The sequence below is a fragment of the Leopardus geoffroyi genome, chromosome D1 (genome assembly GCF_018350155.1).
Source record: "Leopardus geoffroyi isolate Oge1 chromosome D1, O.geoffroyi_Oge1_pat1.0, whole genome shotgun sequence".
Classification (NCBI taxonomy): Eukaryota; Metazoa; Chordata; class Mammalia; order Carnivora; family Felidae; genus Leopardus; species Leopardus geoffroyi.
In genome coordinates, this window is record NC_059329.1 from 73,011,729 (window position 1) to 73,034,042 (window position 22,314).

The window sequence follows — 22,314 nt, forward strand, 5'->3', positions numbered from 1 at the left end:
AAATGTTAATACTACCCAAAGCAATCTACATATTCAATTCAATCCCTATCAAAGTAACACCAGCATTCTTCACAGAGCTAGAACAAATAATCTTAAAATTTGTATGGAACCAGAAAAGACCTCGAACGGCCAAAGCAATCTTGAAAAAGAAAACCAAAGCAGGAGGCATCACAGTCCCAGACTTCAAGCTATACTACAAAGCTGTAATCATCAAGACAGTATGGAACTGGCACAAGAACAGACACTCAGATCAATGGAACAGAATAGAGAACCCAGAAATGGACCCACAAACGTATGGCCAACTAATCTTTGACAAAGCAGGAAAGAATATCCAATGGAATAAAGACAGTCTCTTCAGCAAGTGGTGCTGGGAAAACTGGACAGCGACATGCAGAAGAATGAACCTGGACCACTTTCTTACACCATACACAAAAATAAACTCAAAATGGATGAAAGACCTTAATGTAAGACAGTAAGCCATCAAAATTCTCGAGGAGAAAACAGGCAAAAACCTCTTTGATCTTGCCCACAGCAACTTCTTACTCAACACGTATCCGGAGGCAGGGGAAACAAAAGCAAAAATGAACTACTGGGACCTCATAAAAATAAAAAGCTTCTGCACAGCGAAGGAAACAATCAGCAAAACTAAAAGGCAACCAAAAGAATGGAAGAAGATATTTGCAAATGACATATCAGATAAAGGGTTAGTATCCAAAATGTAAAGAACTTATTAAACTCAACACCCAAAAAACAAATAACCCAGTGAAGAAATGGGCAAAAGACATGAATAGACACTTCTCCAAGGAAGACATCCTGACAACCAACCGATATATGAAAAAATGCTCCACATCACTCATCATCAGGGAAATACAAATCAAAACCACAAGGAGATACCACCTTACACCTGTCAGAATGGCTAACATTAACAACTCAGGCAACAACAGATGTTGGTGAGGATGAGGAGAAAGAGGATCTCTTTTGCATTGTTGGTGGCAATGCAAGCTGGTACTGCCACTCTGGAAAACAGTATGGAGGTTCCTCAAAAAACTACAAATAGAACTACCCTACCACCCAGTAATTGTGCTACTAGGCATTTATCCATGGGATACAGGTGTGCTGTTTCGAAGGGACACATGCACCCCCATGTTTATAGCAGCACTATCAACAATAGCCAAAGTATGGAGAGAGCCCAAATGTCCACTGAAGGATGAATGGATAAAGAAAATGTGATATATATATATATATATATATATATATATATATATATATATACACACACACACATATATATACACATACACATACACATATGTATGTATATATACATACATATATATACACATACACATACACATACACAAAGGAGTATTACTCGACAATGAAAAAGAATGAAATCTTGCCATTTGCAACTACGTGGATGGAACTGGAGGGTATTATGCTAAGTGAAATTAGTCAGAGAAAGACAAAAATCATATGATTTCACTCCTATGAGGACTTTAAGAGACAAAACAGATGAACATAAGGGAAGGGAAACAAAAATAATATAAAAACAGGGAGGGGGGACAAAACAGAAGAGACTCATAAAGATGGAAAACAAACTGAGGGTTGCTGGAGGGGTTGTAGGAGGGGGCATGGGCTAAATGGGTAAGGGGCATTAAGGAATCTACTCCTGAAATCATTGTTTCACTATATGCCAACTAATTTGGATGTAAATTTTAAAAAATAAAAAGTAAAATTAAAAAATAAAATAAAATAAAAAATAAAAATAACAGCATGTTAAATTATAGAGTTTGGGGGACCACAGTTAGTTTTAAAATATTACTTATTCTACCTATACCTTTCATTCAATGTATGAATGTTTTATAGCATATATTAGCACAATAACCCATGCGTACAATTTTAAATAAATATACACATGTATTAGGGAGCATGCTCATAAACATTTTGCTGATGGTGTGCTCTATCCAAAAAGTTTGAAGACTTCTATTCTATCCTATTATAGAATTCTATTTCAGAAGTTCTCCCAAATAAGCCTTAAAATTATCTTGCCAGAGGAATTCTTCCAGCCTCACCCTTACCAACAATACTCTCCCGTTACCCTTGGGCTATCCAAACCACCTAGGATCTCTATTTCCTTCTCTTCTTAAACATCCTAAATTCTGCTCCTTTCACCTCAGCTACTGAGAATGCTGCATTCACCCCAATCAAGCAGGGAATATATTCAAACAAACATTGTATTAATAATCAAACATATTTACTTTTAAGATACATTAGCAACATACTTATTTAACTCATTTAATAGAGGCTTTGAGAAAATGTAGGATGACCAAATAATTTAATGGCCCTCTTACTAAACTTAATAAAGTTGTATTTGTGTTTTTAAATTATATCAGATGTAAATTTGTTAAATAAGCAAAACTAAAGACTATATAATCATAGCCAAAATAAAATGTAAAGGACATTGATACAAATGTCCTATATTTGGCATTTTAATAACAGAAACTAGTGCACATGCATATCAAAAAAGAAGAAGAAATAACCCAAAAGTGAAAGTGGTGCTAAGAAAATTCAGGAGAAAATATTAGCATATAATATGAAGGGGTATACTTTTCCATATACTTTATTCAAATAGCTCTTGGTAACACATGTGAACATAACAAAGAAATTAAACACAATACTACACAACTAAGACATGGCTAATTATGGTGAGTGCTTTGAAAAAGGTCCCAAGGTGTCATAATTAAAAGCTGAACTATTTTTCATTCTTTCCCTGCTATGCCACAAGTAAGAGTTAAGAGTCCCCAACTTCACTAGTTCCAACTAATTTAGGCTGTTATGTTTATACTTGCCTCAGAGAAAATAAGCCTGTTACAATGCTATACAATTTAAATTTTTTTTAACGTTTATTCATTTTTTGAGAGAGAGAGAAAGAGAGAGGGAGAGAGAGAGAGAGAGAGAGAGACAGGGCATGAGTGGGGAGGTGCGGAGAGAGAGGGAGACACAGAATCTGAAGCAGGCTCCAAGCTCCGAGCTGTCAGCACAAAGCCGGATGTGGGGCTCGAAGTGACAAACCACGAGATCATGACCTGAGCTGAAGTCAGATGCTTAACCCACTGAGCCACCCAGGTGCCCTAAAATGTTATACAATTTAAAACACATAAGTATTTAGTGTACATGACCCTACCTTACCTGTAAATCACACAAACCTATACAAAAGTACAAATGGAGGCCTTCTCTGGAACTGTGGTCTTCAAAAGTTTAAAGGGTCTAACCCAAGAAAAACTAAAATTTTCTTTTAGTAATATCTTAGAATATTGTATTAAAAATAAAAATTAAATATTACAATTTTAATTATTCCAAATTGAAATTCTTTAAACTATTTTCAGTATCCATCTTTATAGTGGGAAAGAACATCAGCTAAGAAACTTTTTAAAAGTCCAATTTTCCATTGTATGAGGTGGGTGGGGGAATGGTGTAAATGGGTAATGGGCGTTGAGGGCACTTCTTTGGATAAGCACTGGGTGTCATATATAAGAGATGAATCACTGGGTTCTACTCCTGAAGCCTGTATATTAACTAACTTGAATTTAAATATATAAATATATATTATTAAATATATAACATATATTAATAATATATATTAAATATATTATATATTTAATAATATATATTAAATATATATATATATTGTAGTTATATATAAAGTCCAATTTTCTGCCAGCGTGTATTTGGATCTTCAGACTCAAGAGTAATAAATGTTCCTGAGGCTCAGTTAACTAATATGCTGTGTTACAAGCTAGTTAAGCTTTGGTCAGTTGCTGTATGATTTCAATTTTTATTTTCTTATTTGGGGGTGAGGGGGTTGCTTCTTACTAAAGAACTCAACTGAGGGGTGTCTGGGTGGCTGGGTTGGTTGGGCGGCCGACTTCGGCTCAGGTCATGATCTCATGATCTCACAGTTGGTAAGTTCGAACCCCACACTAGGCTCTGTGCTGACAGCTTGGGAGCCTGGAACCTGCTTCAGGTTCTATGTCTCCCTCTCTCTCTCTCTGCCCTCCCCCCCACTTGTGCTCTGTCTCTCAAAAATAATAATTTCTTTTAATGTTTTAAACAAAGAACTCAATTGGAAGTTCTAAAGGAAAATTCTTAAAAGCATCATAACTAATTTAATACGACCAACGGATGTTTTAAAACTGTTTTATAGAACTTTCGTACCCTTTATTTTTTTCCTCCTTAGCCTCAGAGCCTTTCTTTTTAATGGAGAGGTTTTGTCATATTTCTCATGTCTTGGTCAATACTGCAACTCTCCAGTATGCCACAGCAGTGGCAAAGAAAATAATATGTTAGGCTATTAGAAACCAGGGCTATAACTTCTCTAGCCTATGTGATGACGAAGCCCTTTTCAGAAAGTGATTATGTCACAAAGTCATATAAGCTGTAAAATCTCAATAGGTGTGTTTAATTTGAAGAAACAAGTTATTAAACACCAGAAAACTTCCAAACCAAAAACAGCAAAGAAGGCTTGTGTGGTCAGAGAAAAGTATTCAAAAACTCATCAGAAAACAGGAGATCCCAGATTACAAAACTGAAAAGGGTGATTTAGCATCCCTATTTGAGAGTGATTAAGAGTAGAGAGGGGTAGTTGCTGCTACTACTGCTCCTGTTACTGTTTCATTATCATTATTGTGAAATAATAATTTCATTTTTTTATTTTTTAAGTTTTATTTATTTTGAGAGAGAAGAGAATGTGGGGAGAGGGGCAGAGAGAGTGGGAGAGAGACAATCCCAAATAGAGTGGAGCCCGATGTGGGGCTCAAACTCATCAACTATGAGAACATGCCCTGAGCCAAAGTTGGATGCTTAACCCAGGTGTCCCAATAATAATTTCTGTTTCATACAAAAAGTTTTGAATCACTCTGAGTATTATTTATGTTCACATTATTCCTCAACAAAAAATAAGTTAATGAATATGCCAACTCTATAGATAGAAAAACTTAATTACAAATGTGAGGTACCTAAAGACCTGTAACCAATAAACTCAGAAGCAACACACAGATTTAAAAATTTCCAGATATTGGCCTTTCTCTAAGACCATTCCTTGCCAACTGAGAAACACAAAAGTTTTTTTTTATAGTACAAGATATAAGATTTTATTAACTCATAGTACTGATCACAAATTCATATATTAATAAGACATCTACTTTAATTTTAATACTTAGTTGACATATTTGAAGGAAAGTAGTAATGTGAAAAATTCCTCTGTACCTCAAAAGGTACTCACAATGTCCCTGACAATAAAACTGAACTAAGAAAGAGAAGTGTAGCAGTGTAGCCCTGTGATGGCTACATCACATTCACGAGACACCTGGCCTTTCTAGGAGTCACAAAGACACAAATACGAGACTTTTCAGTGTCAGACCTATAAAATAGTTAATAACGATATAAAATGTTTCCCCCACGTCCAATGCTCCTCAGGATATTACTTCAAATAATCTCTTCTTGATCATCCTTTAAGTCACAGCTCAAAGGCCACCTCCTACTAGAAGCTTTCCTTGACATACGTACTTCTGCTCTTACACCTACCTCCATTATAACTAGCGCACTGCATAGAATTACCTATATTCACACCTCCTCACTGCATTTGCATCTTTGAAATCATGTAATCAAATGGTTCCCACCTTTTCCCAGCCAAGGATCCTTTCATTAATCTTCCTTCATGAGCCCCACCCATATTTTCAGAGAGTTGCCTATAAAACCAGCCATACTTATTGTGTAAATCAACTTCTAATTTTTACTAATCAGAATATATAACTGATAATTGACACTTCTGATCAGTAATATATTATTCATTTATACATTGGTGTATGGAAAATGCAGCATAGTTTGTCTCTGGAAATAATAATTATTCTCAAGTACTCCTAACACCAATGTCCAGAACTGTTCTATGAAATTCTATGCACAGTATCTTCAAACTGAATCTTCCCAACAACCCTATCATCTGATAAATTGTATCACAATCCCCATTTTAAAAATTAGGAAATCAAGACTTAAAAAGGTTGGTTAACATTTCCAAGGTCATACAACTAGTTTAGGAAATAAGACTTTCGAGGAAAGATTCAAAAAATTAAAAAAATTCAAAGCTTAATTGTGGTTTTCTCCCATGCAGGTCTTTAAAATTCATCATTAAAATGAAGAATATATGTTTCTGTTTTTTTTTTCTTTAAATGAAACCAAAAGAAAGCAGATTAAGATGTGTATATTTGACCAAAGAACTTGATGTTAATTACTGAAGTACACAAAGATTATAAAATCTCATTCTTTGCAGGCTTTCAATTTTTTTCTAAAGCTTATGTATTTATTTTGACAGAGAGAGAAAGAGAGAGTGAGCATGTGTGCACAGGCAAGCAGGGGAGGGGCAGAGAAAGAGGGAGAGAGAGAATCCCAAGTAGGCTCCATGCTATGAGCACAGAGCCTGATGTGGGGCTTAATCTCATGAACTGTGAGATCATGACCTAAGCTGAAACCAAGAGTTGGGATGCTCAACGGATTGAGCCACCCAGGCACCCTTTTGCAGGCTTTCAAAATAAAGAGTTTCTTAACTGATTAGAATGGAGAAAAGGTGACCAATACACCCATGGAGGATGCAGGATGACAGGTGAAATGACCTTTCAAAATCTCTTGTAGTCCTTAGAATTGGAATTTTCTCAAATTTGAGACCAGAACATCCATACTCTACATTTATCGCAAGTCTGCCGGACTACTAATGAATTCTTCTTTCTAGGGAAGAAAGGAAGGAGCACATATTGCTGTCTGTATTTCATATAAGAGTAAAAGAAACAGATTATTTAACTCACCAAAGATTTCATAGCAAGTATATAGTGAAGCTGAAATGGAAAGCCTGATCTGTATAATTATAAACACAGTACCACTTCACTAGTCATTTCAACAGGTATTAAATATTTACTTTATACCAAGCCCTGAGCTTCGTGCTTTACATTCATTTATCTCATTTAATCTTCACAATAATCCTATGGTGTAGACATTATTACTCCCATTTTAGAGACGAAGACATGGAGGGTTAGGGATTACACCATGGATATATTGGGGGCGGGGGGCGGGGGTGGATGGGGCAGTTGCCTTCTAAATAGAAGGTTCAATGCCCATGGAGATAGCTGGAGATTATTTCTGAGAAAATAACAATATTCCTGCCATTTGATATTCTTTCCCAAGAAAGAATGATGAATTATTCTCTCCTAGTTAGGAGCATTCTTCTCCAGCTCTACCAACGACCTGCTTAGCAACATGACAACTTCAGCTAAGTTTCCCCACCTACCAAATATAAAAATCTTCAACAGAAAGGAAAATCCTTAAAAAAAAACGACTTGTGACTTCAAAAATACCCTTCAGGTTGCCTAGAACTTAGTAAGTGCTCAATCATGTTACCCAATGATCTATTTGTAACTTCATCTAAAGTATGAAAGGAAATATTTGCAATCCCTATGTTTCAGAATGAGTTCCATTTGAAACCTATGCTCCTTATTTTAAAAAGAAAATCTGTCACATTTTCTTTTTTTCATATATTGTGCCTGTGTAGTAGTAGAAAGTAAAGCATCTTTAATTTTCTTTGTCTAATTTTAAAGAACTACTTTTCAAAGAAGAGAAGAGATTGTGCTCAATGAAGTCAAAATCACAAACAGCACTAACGTCCCTTTTTGCATTTGAATGGATATATTAAAGATAGACAATTCAATTCATCTCTTTAAGATGACTAGAAACAACAAATTATTGAAGGTAGTAGGGATAATAGATCATGTAAAGGGTTATCTTGTGAGATTTTCAGAGAAGAAAGAGATCAAGGGAGAACTTGAAATGAGAGAATACAGAATGTTTGCATTGATGCTAATATGCATATCACAGAACGTACTTTGAATTTACCTTATATTTATTGTGCTTATTTATACATGTCATCATTGAAAAGCACCAAATCAATATACTTCAGTAATTTTGATTCAAAATATTTAAAACACAAAAACTCTTAAAGAATTTCACAATATCACATTAGGCTTCTTCAATACATGGTGCTTCAATCCAAAGAAATCTTTAAAAGCTTTATAAACCAGGGGAGCTTACTAAATAAAATATACCAGCGAATTCCTTCCTACATGTGCCAGAGTAGAAGGTACATAGAGAAAGAGTAAATATGGAAATAGAAAATCTAGAAAATTACAGAGCAGCAAATTCAAGCCAGTTACCAAGGATGCAAAATTTTCTGAAATATATACAACATTGGACAACCAATTGTTAGATTTTTCTGATTTCACCATTCAATCCCCAAATAATTACCGGTTAAGATACTAGCCCAGTTCTTTACAAATAAAGCCAAACAACTCCCTATAAATGCAAAAAGATAACTCCTAAATATGAAGATATTCTAAAAGATTGTTTTTCAGTTGAAGTAGTACAAAAGAAAATGCCACTACACATTTTTATGCCATTAAAAGGTAAGGAAGAACATTTTGGAATTCTTTAAACATTTTAAAAAGGAATTTTTTTCAAATATTACATGCTGTGTAGGTTAGGGAGGTTTACTGAACATATCAGTATTATAAAGTAGAAATAACTGGACTTTTGATTTTTTAATGTACTAGTTTATAATAAATTACAGCATCTACAATTAGACTCAGAAAATAATTCACATCATTCCTAAAGATGAACGTTTTTTGAGTGAATAGTAAAATATGAGAGATACACAAGGGGTCTTAAAGGAGCAAGAAGAGATTCTGAATATAAACAAGGCATCATTCTGGTAAAAGGAAATACAAACAACTAGCATAAAAATAGTTGATGCACAAAAGCCATAATGAGAGGGTAGCTCAAAAAATAACTTCTACTTTGAATGGTTTGGATGAAATACAAATTATCTACAGAAAAGTGTGGACTGGCATAAATGTTTGTACAAAATTATAAGTGTATTTCAAGAAGTATGCAAGAGGCAACCGCCTGCATGATGCACAAGGTCCCGGCAATGCTCTGCTTAAGTGCTAGTGCACAGAGTCCAAACCACTGCATTTTAATTACCATGCAGCCTCAGATATATTGCCTTTGATATGGAAATGTTCTTGTTCTCTCATCTTCACATATGGTCTCATGCACAGAAATCTTTATCTGATTCATAAAAAATAAACTAGAATCCAATCTCAACACCTGACCTCAGTGCTTAGAAGTTTTTTACTAAGCATGGTGTCACTATAAAAAGAATGGCTAATATTGGTGTAAAGTTGGATATTTTGAGCAACGATATGAAGGATTTACAGTTACGAACTGAATCGATACTGCTTCTCTGAGGTTTTAGGATTTCATGTTCCCTTTTTTTGAGACTACCACAGATTTGAGGAAAAACAAACCAGTACCTTTTTTTGGAGGTGAGAGAATCTGTAGTAGATTTAAATGATATTCCATCTTACAGCCTCCACTCACATTCTTCAGCTGATTTATCCTAATTATGACAATGGATACTTACAACTTAAAAAGCTCTATAAAAAAACCATACACAAATTTAAAACTATTTACAGTTTGACTAAATGTCTAAATAAAACAATTACCTAAAAAGCTTTTACCCTCTTCCACAGAACAAGGAAAATAAAAACACTTCCTATAAATGAATAATGAATATATAAAGAGAAGATGATGAAAGTTTCTAACTCTTATCAAAACAATTAGTTCTCAGATGACAATTGAATAATATCAAGCAAAAAGGATATGCTATATGTTTAAAATGTGTTTCCATTTAATAAAAATTCCTTTTCATAGGCTCTACTAGAGTGCCAGTTTGGTTTTTTTTTTTTTCACTTGAGTATGTTGAGATTCAGAATATAATCTAATCAGTAGAAGATGTGAAGTTAGGATGAAGACATAGAATGCTCAATATATGATTTTCTTTTTAGGAAAAAAATAATAGGGGAGAGCCATATTCCTTAAACAAGAAACAATTCAAATGCAAAGCTGGTCTATTTCTTCCTCTAAAAGGCAATGAATATTTGTTTACTTATTACCAAATTTCTATATTAAAATCTGTTCTCACATATGCACATAACTTGATAATTCTGAAATAACCTACATTAATTTTTAAAGAACAGGAATATGACCCATCTAACTTCATGACAGCAGATAATATGTCCCATCTGTGAATCATCTTGCTGTATGTTATCTGTGTTTTATCATTTCTAGTACCTGTCTGTGCCTGATATGGTACTCTCAGACACATTAGCTGGATGGAATGTTTCACTTGACTTCAAAAACATCAATTGATATATATGCACCCCTAAACTATATTTAAGTAAATAAATAGCTCTGAGATCAATCAAATTTTTGTTGTACTGTACTACTCTTTTATATAACGCAGTTTGTAAATAGTGAAAAAGTATACATGAATTCTCTCATAAGAGAATCCTTTCAAACTTAGATATATAATCTAACAAAACTGAAAAGTACAGAAAATATTGAAAGGGCTAAAGCCCTTTATTAAACCTTGTTAAAAGAAAATTCATTTATTCCAGTACCTATTATACTAATTGAAAGCGAATTATTTAAAACATCACCAATTTCTTCAATATAAGATGTGTAGCAATTTCATCAATGATCAACAACCCAATAATTCCTAAAAGTCAAATAGAAACAGACATAAAATCTCAATAGTGGCCAGAAAATTTATCACATATGTATTTAAAGTAATATACTTTAAAGCCCTATAAAAGAAACATTTGCTAGGTATGCTAACATATTTTAAATGTATGCTTTTTACTTACTGAAAAAAAAAATCTGCTGCTTTCTGCTACTAAAGAAAAAATGTCCAATAGACAGTATAATATTCCTACTGAATGTCATCTCTTCTAGGTATTCAGTTAGTGAATGCATTATAGAATCAGTGTAAGGTATAGATACTGATACCGCTTTATTACTTAATATTTTTTACATTTTTCTTTCTTTATAGTATAATGTTGAGTGTTGTAGTTACACAATATACTATTATAAGAGTTTATATCATGTTCCGCAATAATAAACTCATAAATATTTTTGCTTTTCAAAAAATACGTGTACACCCAAAGAAAGTTCCTTGCCATTACTTCTAAAACAAAAACTAAGAACAACAATAAGCAGGATAAACCATAAATTTTAAAAACCATCTAGTTTTGCCTCTATAAATAAAGGAATGTGGTGGGAGAGCAGAGGAGAAAGGAGGTGTTGGTAGTACATGAGAAAAGCAACAGGGAATGTCAGTTTGCCTTAGGAATTAATGATCTATCACTTGTCTGGACCCTGGTTACTTGCTGCCTTTGGTCTTAAACTACATCTAATATGTGTGGTACATGCTTGCTTGTTTTCAGAGTTTGAAGGATTTTTTTTTTCCAGCTGTTTTCTGTTGTTCTTGCTCTTATTCTTGATGTTGTTTTGGAATAGGGAATAATCCCTCTTCATTTATAAGGTATTTCAAAAACATAGAAGAAAAAAATCTACATGTCATTTGGCCTACTACCCATGTGCTCACAAATGTGTATTCAGGAAGATACTCTCAAAAGTATATAGATAACTCATTTATGATCTGGTGGAGTTCTTTAAAATTCAGTCATAAGTTTTCCCCTACTAAAAGAAAATGAAATGTTTCACTGGTTCAATAAAAAGCATATGCAACTAAATACACTGTGTCCCCCACCTCCTGCCAGACAGGTGCACTCTTGCTGCCATAGAAAACCTAACAGTATCCCACTAACTTGTGGAAGATTTAGGATGTTTGCCCACTTGTTTTAAAAATAAAGAGAATCTTCTAGTAGGTAGCAGGCATAACTGAGTGGCCTAGAAACAAGGGGAGGAGGGAGACTGGTGAAAGTGCCTAATGCTGAGTGTTGAATTCCACCTTACTGCACAGGGTAAAAGCGGGAAGGTCATGTTCATGGCTATAGAAATCTGGTCTCCACCAGAGTGCAGGCTAAAGCTGACCTGAGGCTGGGCTCTGGGAAGGTAGGTGGTAAGTTCAAGCACCACTCTGGGTACAGAGAAAACAAGGCACTGCTCCTAAGAACCCCAGGCTGAACAAGAGTGATACTGCACATCTTTCCAGGCTTGCCCCACAGTGAACACTAGCAGCCTCAAGCGGCTAGGCCTGAAGGGGGAAAACTGAAGCTGCAAATCAGGGCACATAAACTCTCAGACCTCCAGGGTGGCGGGTGGGAGGGAGCACACAGCCAGGCGAACAGTCCAAACTAGAAGCCTGGAGCCCCTACCCAAGCCAGGATACAATGTCAAGCCCGGGCTGGTCCTCCTGGATTAGTGCAGATAGAGGGGCACGAGCAGACCTCCCCTTTGGGCGGGGTGTGGAAAAGACTATACTGCCAGATCTGACTCCACATCCCCTTTCCTCATTCGGTCTGTAGCCTGCTGCTGGTGTCCCATCTACCCCTCCAACCAGTAGTTCCTCCTCAGCCGAAAAAAGAGAGGAAACAGGAAGAGATGGGGGAGAAAGCGAGAGAAATCAAAGACAAGACTACTCTGTCATAGTCTTCCCTGGAGCCAGGGCCTCCCAGGGCTGTCCGGGTCTGTTCGGCCTTCCCTCGGGAATCCTGTACGTAGCCCGGAACAGATTTGAGTGGATCAAGTCCGCCAAGCCCGTGCCTATGGGCCTCGGGGATGAGGTGCTGAGTGGGCAAGCTAATTATACATGTGGCATTTGGGCAGCCGACCGTCCAGTGACACCTTACCTTATGAGGAAACGTCAACCCCAGCAACTGTTCAAAACAAAATGCCATCGCGGGATCAGCTTCGCCGGCTCTTGGCCGGTTCAGGATTGCTGTTCCCACAGCCTCTCGCACTTAGTGCAAGAATGTGGCCTGGGGAGGCCAGCTGTGGGCGGGCGGACCAGCCAGAGTCGGGGGGACAGGCGGGGCGGTCCTTGCCAGGTGTCGGTCCTGTCCCCCCTCGCCATGGACCGACTTGCAGACCCGACCACTTGACCTTTTTATTCACCAAACCCACCTCCTAGAAATAGACTGGGCGGGGCTGTATCTGTTCTCCTCTGGACCGGGGGGGGGGGGGGGGGGGTGGAAACCTGGGCATGTGACTATAAAGGGCAGAAACAGGAGACCCTGGGGAGGCGGGGGAGAAGGGCACTCTCGCCTCACGACTCCACTGGACTGTTGTCTGGGCCACCCCGCCAGGGCCAAAAGCCCGGCCGCAGGAGTGCGCGCCGGGGTCAAGCGCCCGGGACAGGGACGTCACCCGAGCGCCCCATTGACAGTGCAGCGGGAGGTCCGGAGCCCAGCCCAGTTTGCCGCAGCGACGGCTTCGGGCCATCTCGAGACCGAAACTTCAAGCATGGCCCTCAAAGGAGGTCACACACAGAGAAGAAGCCGGGGACAGCCCATCTCGCTAACAGCCCAGCCCCGCCAGCACAGTCGAAGACTTATTTTTAGTGCCCAAATAGGGGCAGCATTCAATATCTGGCAATTCATACCAACAAACCTTTTCAAACTTGCACAGCCTAAGAGAGCTTAAATAAAACTCAAAACATGCCGGCAACAACCACCTTTTATCTGCTCGGAACACACCAATTCTTTTTATCTGAAAGCTCCGCGGAGCGCCCGGGAAACGGAGCTAATCTAGCCTCCGCAGCCGCGGGCCGCTCCTCCTGGAGCCGGAACACAAGCCCAGCAGCCTTTGCACAAGCCCCTTCCCTTCTCTGACGGGCCCTTTAAGGGAGAAGCAAGAAAGCAGCTCCCCCGGGAGCGACCAGGCTCGGTCTGGACCCCGGGCGGGTGGCAGCACCGCCCCTGGGCCTGGGCCGAGCCCCAGAGCGACGGATCTCGGCCGGTCGGCGGAGAGGACAGCGGGCGGCAGGGGCCCGGGCAGGGAGCCGAGGAGGACGGAGGGCGCCGGCGGGGCTCAGGGACGCGGGGTGGGAGAGCGCGGGGCGGGGAAGGTACGCGCCGGCGACCGTGCGCCTGGCCCGCGGACTCCCAGGCCGAGCCCGCGCGGGGCAAGGCTGGGCGGCCGCTCACACACGCCCCCGCCAGCCCCGCACTTCTGCCCTAGCGTCCGGAGCAAAGAGGACCATAGATTAGCACTTGGGTTTCAGACTGTCTTGGAGTTCGGTTTGTTTATTCCTAAAAAGATCATAAAAAGTCACGTCCAAAAATGGGGGAGGGGGAGGAAGGGCGAGAGCCGAGAGAAGTGGAGGCGACTCGCGCAGGGTCCCGAGAAAGTTACGGCGGAGCGGCGGTGGGGTGAGGGTGGGAGAATGGAGCGGCCGGGTTTTCTAGCGACCCGGGTTTTCTTTATGAACTCGCGCTAAACTTCACCCCGTAAGAGAGCGCTGCGGAGATCCTCGACTCTCGCCCGCCCTCGGCCAGCGTCAAACCCACAAATAGTCAAAGTTTCCAAACCAAAATGGGGGTGGGGAAGGGGGAGCGTTAAGAAACACAGAAACCCAGCGGGTCCTCCCGACCTCCCGCACCCCGACCGAGCCTGGCTAACACTGAAGCGCTCCGGAAAACTGCGGCGTCGCAGTCACACGGCGAATCAACACAACACTTTTCAAGAAAACAAAATATTCGCTGGGAAACTTACTTTGCATTTAGTCTCTATTCTTTGGGGGGATGCGGTTTAAGTCGGTTCGTAAAGGAAAGCTCGTTTTGTCCAGGTTGGATATTGTCTACTTATGGATCAGCCCTTGGGTGAGGGTTTATTTTAATTTATGGCTTATGCATTCTTTTAAGGTCGATTTACATGACCTCCGGCTACAACTAAGACAGCCGAGGAGGGCACTCCAGTCGTCAGTCGGCCAAACCCACAATTAAAACAGCCCTCCCCCTAGTCTTGGTGTGACTAGGACTCTCTCAGGGTAGGCTGGTCGCCTGTTTTTCTGTTTTCTCTCTCTCTCTTCTTTCTTCACTTCTTTTTTCCCTCTTTCTTTCATTATGTCTTTCTTTTTTTAATATCACGAAATAAGATATGATATCAGTTTAAAACTTTCGGTATAACTTTCTCTAAACCCAAGCCTGCAGCGATAACCAGAACTACAGCGCTCACAAAGCCCTCAGGATGCTGCCCTCTTGTGGGCACAGAGGGCATTACCACCCAGCGATCCCCTCTGAACCCTCACAGAGCACACAGGCATTTGCTTACACACGCACAGAGAGAGAGGAGAGAGAGAGAGAGAGAGAGAGAGAGAGAGAGAGAGAGAACTACACACGCAGGCACACAAGCTTCCTCTATCACACAGTTGCGCAAACTTCAATGAAATACCTACCTCAAACTTCACGGAGACTTACAAATTCATTCTCTAAGCCACCTGACTTCTTTTTCATATCATTCCCAGTTACACAGATTAGAATATCTATACGGGGAGGCGGAGGAGAAGGAATAAGGTGGGCCGAAAGGGCGGACAGATTTCCGGACGAATACTTAGGATGGCGATAACAGCTTTCTGTTGTCAAAGGTTGCGTTGTCTGTCTCTCTCCCTTGCCCTTTTTGCCTTAGTGTCCTACGCACAGTTATCTACAGCTACAACATGTGTTTTCTCGGAGTGGATTTTGGGGGTGGGGGGGGTGGCAAGAAAACCAGAAGCCCGCCACGCAGATCTGTCACCGCCTCCGGAACAAGGCACAACTCTCCGAGAGGGGGACGCATCCTGGGGATCCGCGCGTCCACCAGCGAGCGACAGTCGCTCGGGCCCCTTTCTCAGCCTCCACTCCCCCCCCCCCTCTGCGTCGGCCCCGCGGAGCGCCCTCCTCCCGCTCCTCCTCCCCTCTCCCCTCCCCAGCCAAGTACGGAAACCCGCCCGGGCTGGGCAGCCGCCGCTCCGGCAACCCGCACCCTCACAGGGCTCCGCGCGCTCAGCTCTCGTCCCTCCGCCTGCCTTACCCCAGCCCCTCAGTCCCGGCTCAGGGAAACTAACCCCGGAGCGGCCCGGAAGGGCAGAAGCGGAAGGCACCGGGGGCCGGCGGCCCGGCCCGGGGTGCCTGCCCCCTGCCCCCTCCGGCTCCCCAACAGGTAGCTCACAAACGGGCCGCGCGCTCTCGCTCTGTCTCCCTCGCTCTCTAGTTAGCTCGCTCCGTCCCGGTTACCTGGGCGGGCTCCAGGATGGTACCGCACGGGAGGGCTCCTTGTGCGCTGCGCCGCGGGAGTAAATGGCATTAAAGAAAAAGGGAAAGATACAAATAAAAAAAAAAAAATTAAGCAAGGGGACTCGATGCTAGGTCAATTAGCACAGCCCCGGGAGCAAGGGAGCAGAACCCCCCAGCGCCGCGGCCGGCGCAGCCCGTTAACTCAAGTCTGCGGGGGTGTCCCGCCCCGGGCGGGGGGAGCGTTGACCGGCAGAAGTTTGCCGCCGGGGTGCCAGGAGGTGCGCGCAGAGCGGGGTGACTAGGGGCTTCCCCCTTGAAACAAGTGAAGGCGATGGTTAGTGCTGTCAATCTTGGCAATCAGTGTGAGCGGCCATGTCGTAAGTATTCAAAGCATTTCCCGTCGTGCAACATCAGAAAGTGAGTGGCCAGGGCATTGATCTGAGCGAGGGAGAGGAGGCAGGGCTCCCCTCCCAGACAACACAGGCAAGATGAGACAAGAGGCGAGGGAGGCAGCGAGCCAGGCAGGGAAGCTGGGAGGGAGGGGGAGGGCCGGAGGAAGAAGAAGGAGGGGAGAGCGAGAGGCAAAGGCAAGAGAGAACCGGAGAGAGAGGGCAGAGATCGGCGAGAGCAGAGGTTGGAATTGGAGAAGGCGCCTGGGAAGCAACTACTGGGAGAGAATTGGAAGGGAACAATGAAGCGAGTTGGGGTCAGAGGGGAAATGGGGACAAGTATTGGGTGGGAAAGAGGCTGAGGAAGGCGTAAAGGACCTAAGGAGCACTATTAGGGCTGGGGCTGCTAGGAGGAGGAGTCAAGAGGAAGGCGAGCTGCAGTGGGGCAAAGGTAGACAACTGCAGAGGAAGAAAGAAGCAAACTGAACAGGAGGAAGGAAAGTGGGAGAGGGAAATGGAGGGCTGGTAATTTGTGTTTTGAAAAAGTTATGTGACAGTGGAGGAATGGGCTGAATATTAACAAGTACTGAGATGTAGAAGTGGACCACAAAAGTGAGTCACAGGAGATACAGAGAAGAGGAAGGACAGGGGCTGAAACAGACCAGGAAGAGGGAAAGATGGGTGAATATTAGGATGAATACTAAGAAGAATGAAAGAAAATGAAAAAGAGAAGTGGTCAAGAGAGTTTAAAAAAAGAGATGCAGGCACCAGAAATAAGGAAAACACACCATTTAGAAGGACCTCAGTCAATGGGGGAAGAGAAATTTATTTCAAGAGGAGGAGGGGGAATTGAAAGAAAACAAGAAAAGGCAAGTGACATAGGGAGATCCTTAATATCTGTAGGTGGAAATGTTCCGCAGGCCATGTGGATTATGAGTTTATGGATTAAAATGATCAGAAAAAACATGTACAAACTACCAAAAAAAAACTATACCTTTACAACAATAAATAAAATAATTCCACACTTATTATATGGGTATGTTTGTGTTACGTGGAATTGGGTGGGTGATATATGTGTATTACCTCAACTTTGTAGAGGAAAAGATTTGAAGATACAATTTCAAGAGGGGTAGCTTGGAAGTTGTAGAAGAAGAAAAGAGTGTCTGTCACCTGGACAGCATGTAGAAATGCACAAGTCAGATGTAGGAAATTATATTAATAAAAGTCCCCCCCCCAAAAAAAAAACACATAAAGATTCTCTTTGATGCATGTATAGGATAGATAAGATTTGCAAGGGCACAGAATGGCCTAAAGGAGCAGAGACTTGGAACTTTATCTTAGTACACACAAGCTGAGCGACCGAGAGGGGAGGGAATATTCCTGGTGTCAGGTAGTAGAGATGCAGTGTAAAACAGATGAGAAAACCGGCTCTGACAACAGCAGACACAGAGCTAACTAGAGTCAGCGTGTACCACATGAGGCTGGCCTGCCTTAACCTAGGCCTCAAAAATAGACTAGATTTCAGAAACTGAGGTCAGTGGAGAGTCAAAATTACATCAAGGTTAAAAGCTTAAAGAGAGGTTCTGATGTACCTGCAGCATAACTACTGCAGAGATTTGTGGAGGAAAAGTCTTTACTATGCAGAAACTGATAGGACATGGCCATGTCGAGACATTTCATAAACAGGGACTTTGTGAAAGAAGATGTGAACCAGGAGAGATGGGTCAGGAATTATGACTAAGAAATTCAGAAAATTCATGGCAATCTAAAGTTGCCAAGACTTTGGACAAGACTTCCCACAGATTAAGTGATAAAAGTGATAAAGGGGAGAAAGCCTTGCCTTCATCACATTTACTGTAAAGAAAATGGAGAGAGTGAGCAAGCACAAAGGACAGAACAAGCTGAGATGTCAGTCATATATGGGCTTCTTAAAGTGTATTTTACATTTGGTTTCATAGGAATTCCAGACAAGAGAGGAAAAAGAAACAAGGGTGGGGATGAACATCTTGGATTAGTGGGGCAGAAGGAATAGCCAGATGCTTCTACCCCAATAGGAAATAGGATGCTTGAGGATTGGGAGCTTGGGGACTGTAAGTTTAAAATGACTTGATGACTGTAGGCTGAGAAGACAGCTAGTCCCCCAACAAGAAATCTTGTGTCCCCACCACCCACAGCAACTTTCAGCACTGGAAAGGCTGCCCCCTGGGGCCAGAGCCTAGAGGCCCTCAAAGAGAACGCCTGGTATGCCTGGTACCTGGAAGGCCAGTTCCTTCCACCCCAGGCTTCCAGAACTACCAGGTGTGCCCCTTGACCTCCAAGGCCCAAGGGACAAACCCAGACCAGCGTTCCTAGCCTAGACTTGGGCCAAATCTTTTCTGGGGTTTGTTTTTAGTTGGGGGTTTGTAAACGTGAGTAGCCAGGCCCGCGCTGGGTTCCAGAGCCTCGTGCTCTTCAGCCGCCTGTCCCAGAACTCAACCATCGGGCAAAAGAAAAAAAAAAAAAAAATCTCTCCAAAGCTTGAAGAGGTCAAAATCGAACGACCTGTCCTAAATGCCTGCAGAGTTTGGGCAGAGAGCTAAGGGGGTAGTTTCAGTCCCAAAGCCTGAATCCTCATGGAAGAGTCACCGGGAGAGGTGAAACATCTGGGACGGAACCGCTGGGCTGCCACTGGGTTCCTCGGAATTGCTGCGACAAGTCTGGCTTTTCAAGCACCAGCGCATCCATCTCTTTGAATCACACGGCATTAGGGATCTGGGGGGTAAGGGGGACCCCACCAACCAGATGCAGGCCGCTGGCAGGAGACAAAAAGAGGGGAAAGGCGACATTATCAAGATCTCTAGAGTCCAAGGCCCTAATACTGGGCCGCGGTGGACCTTCCGGTTTGGAGCGGCAGGAACTCTCTTTAGATTTTATCTAATAAACTGATACCAAAATAGATTGATAAGGCGGAACCCCGGAGCTGGTCACAACACTGATCCCTAAAGTTAAGAAACTAAAGTTTGGGGTCTCGATACTGCACTTCAGGCTGTACACGGGATGACACGTGGCCCTGGAGGCGGGGGTGCACCCTAAGGGTTCTCTTTCAAGCCTAGGGCACGACTGTACAGCGCAAGGGACGAAGCGGAGAGCGCTGCAGCCGACTGAAGTGCCGGGCTCTCCACCTGGTCCGCACTGGCCTGAGGGCTCCGAGAAGTCCCACAGGCAGCGGAGGACACCCAGGCACCTTACCGCCAGATCCAGGCGCACTCAAGCTCACTTGCCCTGGGGGTCCGAGTGCCGCGCGGCGCGAGAACCCTGGGCGCTGAGATGGGAGAACCAGGAAGGGAAGGAGGGGCGAACGCGTGGGGGCTAACTTACCTGTCGCAGCTGTCGCTGCCTCCGTGCTGTCCCGGTGTCCCTGCGCACAGCAACCAGCAAAGGCAACTCGGCTTTGCTAAGTTTGGCCTCGCACCTCCAGAGAAGAGGCGCGAACCCGCAAAGGAAAGGCGCGCGCAGTTCCTGGAGAAAGGTCCGCCTGAACTTGGGAAGGGCAACGCAATGAATTCTGCCAAAGAAGTTAATATTTAAAGCACCCACGCAAAAATCATAACGACTGTTAAAACCTCGAATTCTCCCTGTGAAGTCTCCTTACACCGGCCGGGCGAACGATTCAGATCTACATCTTAAGGTCGCTAACTTCTTTCAGGAAGGGCTTTATAGCTACTGTATAAATAGGACAAATATAAATGTCTTTACTTCCAAAACACGGGGAATGAGAACTTTTACTGAAACGAAGAATAAGTGAAAGAGTATAAAAAGCCAAAAGGAAGAAGTTGAAAACTTTAATTACAGCACGGAGAAAAGTTTTCGCAATTGTTTTCCTTAAACAGGGATAACAAACATACCAGCACTTCAGTAGCCCACCGCACTTCATTTAAGTTTGGTGTAACCAAATAACCCAAACTCCCAAATAACAGTGCCCTTGGGACTCTACCTCAAAGAGGTCAGAACTCGTGTTTCAACAACAAAAAGCCAAAAACAAACTGTGAATAATGCTCTGTGTTCTTTAAGACGTCATTTTGCAAAAGGACAAGGCATTGTCCCTGTACTTTAAATGGCTAGACAATAACATTAAATTTCATTTGAATCTGCGCATCATCCTGTTGGGAAGACCACAGCGGTGGCGACAGTAGCAGCAGCACCGCCACAAAGGAGGTGGGAAAAGTGGTAAAAATGCATGAACTTTTTTCAAAGAAAAATAAAGATAAATCAAAAATAAGTTTTACAGACATGTTCTTCCTGGCTTAGGAAAGTTAATTTCTAAATGTGCTTCTGCTGTCTAAGGTGCAAAGCCGAGCAAGGGGAGTGCGTGGCTGGAATCTGCATGCTGATAAGAGAAGGCTGATGTACTTACAGTGACAGAGGGCAGGCTGCGGGAGAAAAGCTGTTTGTGTTAGCCTGCGAGTTACCCAGGGCTGCAGTGAGAGCAGAAGGGAGGAGTGGGAGTGCCAGTCTGCGTACACCTTCACCGCGTCTCATTACATCTGCCAGCCTCTCTCTCCCTCTCTCTTTCATTTCCACATTCCCTTTGTTCCTGAAAAAAAAATCTACACGTCACATCAGAGTCCCCAGATGCAGTCTACACCAAAGAAAAAAAAATGAATAATTCAATCAAACTGTGCATAGTCTCTAAGGCAATAAATCTATTGCACTTAAAGAAACGAAGGGTAATTACCACCATGGAATTAGAATAAGGCCAAAGACCCGAGATGTCGTTGAGTCTCTGGGTAAACTCCCCGGTCAAATAAAGTTTCATTTATTTAATCCTTTTGACATCTCAGATGGAAAGTCAAAGAAAGATTTTTAACTTATTTTAGAAGGATATTCACTTCTTTTTAAACACATTTTAAAAGGGGGGGTGGGGGGGAGAGAAAAAGCCTAGGGCATACTACCCTGCTCAAAAGGCTCCAGAGGCAGCAGCATAGACCGGGCACAGACACAAACCAAGACAATGTGTCCGTGGAGCCCGTCCAGGGTCCATTCCAACCCCCCCCCCTTCCTCCCACACTCACACTCCACCCTCCTCCACTCCCCTCTAATCAGACGAGGATCACCCTCCACTCTCACCCACCACCGCAGCGCAGCAAGAGGGCAGCTGGAATCTGGGAACCTTACCTGCAGCACCAAGACCTAAGAGAAATCGCGCTTCCCTGCCACCAACACCCCATGCCAGCCCCATGCACCCCTCCCTCCAAAGTCCCATAACCATCTACTTCTTCCATCTGCCTAAGCGAAACTGTAAACGAGATTTTCCCCCCACGATTGAATGGAAGCTCTGTACTGTACCGACTTCTGGATTTGCCCTGGGTTGAGTTTAGGGAATGTCTGGAAAGGAAAAAAAGGGGGGGGGGGAGGAGGGGGGGTAGCTCAAGCCTTGTCCAAGTTAGTCAGAAGGCTGTGTTAGGCAGGAAAGAGGCTACGGGAGAAACAGCTGGAATGCAGACTTGCTATGGATATCTCAGTTCTAGGAACCGTGTCCTTTCGTCCCGGAGGTAAGACTGTGTGACTGTCGCACGTTTATTCTTTCGCTGTCGGTGCCTCTCTTCCCCACTCCTAAGGACCCCTCCCACTCGGATCAGCGGGCATGCACCCCGGAGAAGGGCACAGCACGACGAAGGGTTTTTATTTTCCAGGTCTTTCTACTCATAAATTGTGGGTGTCATTGAAATGAAATTAGCAAATCTTCTACCGTTGGCTGCAGCGACCAAACCCTCTGTCCCCCTGCGGGTTGAGCGGTGATCTCGGCATCTCCCGCTGCAGAGCGTTCCTGC

The 22,314-nt window shown here is 42.7% G+C and overlaps 1 protein-coding gene across 18 annotated transcripts in view; it reads right to left on the minus strand.

The window, feature by feature from the left end:
• SOX6 (SRY-box transcription factor 6) overlaps window positions 1–21,077 on the minus strand; it is a 619,662-nt gene extending 598,585 nt beyond the window's left edge. For 3 of the 18 annotated variants that reach the window (XM_045484632.1, XM_045484625.1, XM_045484619.1), the window contains exon 1: window positions 12,753–12,994. The gene's annotated coding sequence lies outside the window, so the exon portion shown is untranslated. Of the gene's footprint in view, window positions 1–12,752; window positions 12,997–14,616; window positions 14,907–15,298; window positions 15,733–16,115; window positions 17,190–20,897 lie in introns of those variants that run through there. The other 15 variants (XM_045484638.1, XM_045484637.1, XM_045484635.1 and 12 more) reach the window with 8 other exon arrangements.
• Between the last annotated feature and the right edge of the window lie 1,237 nt (window positions 21,078–22,314).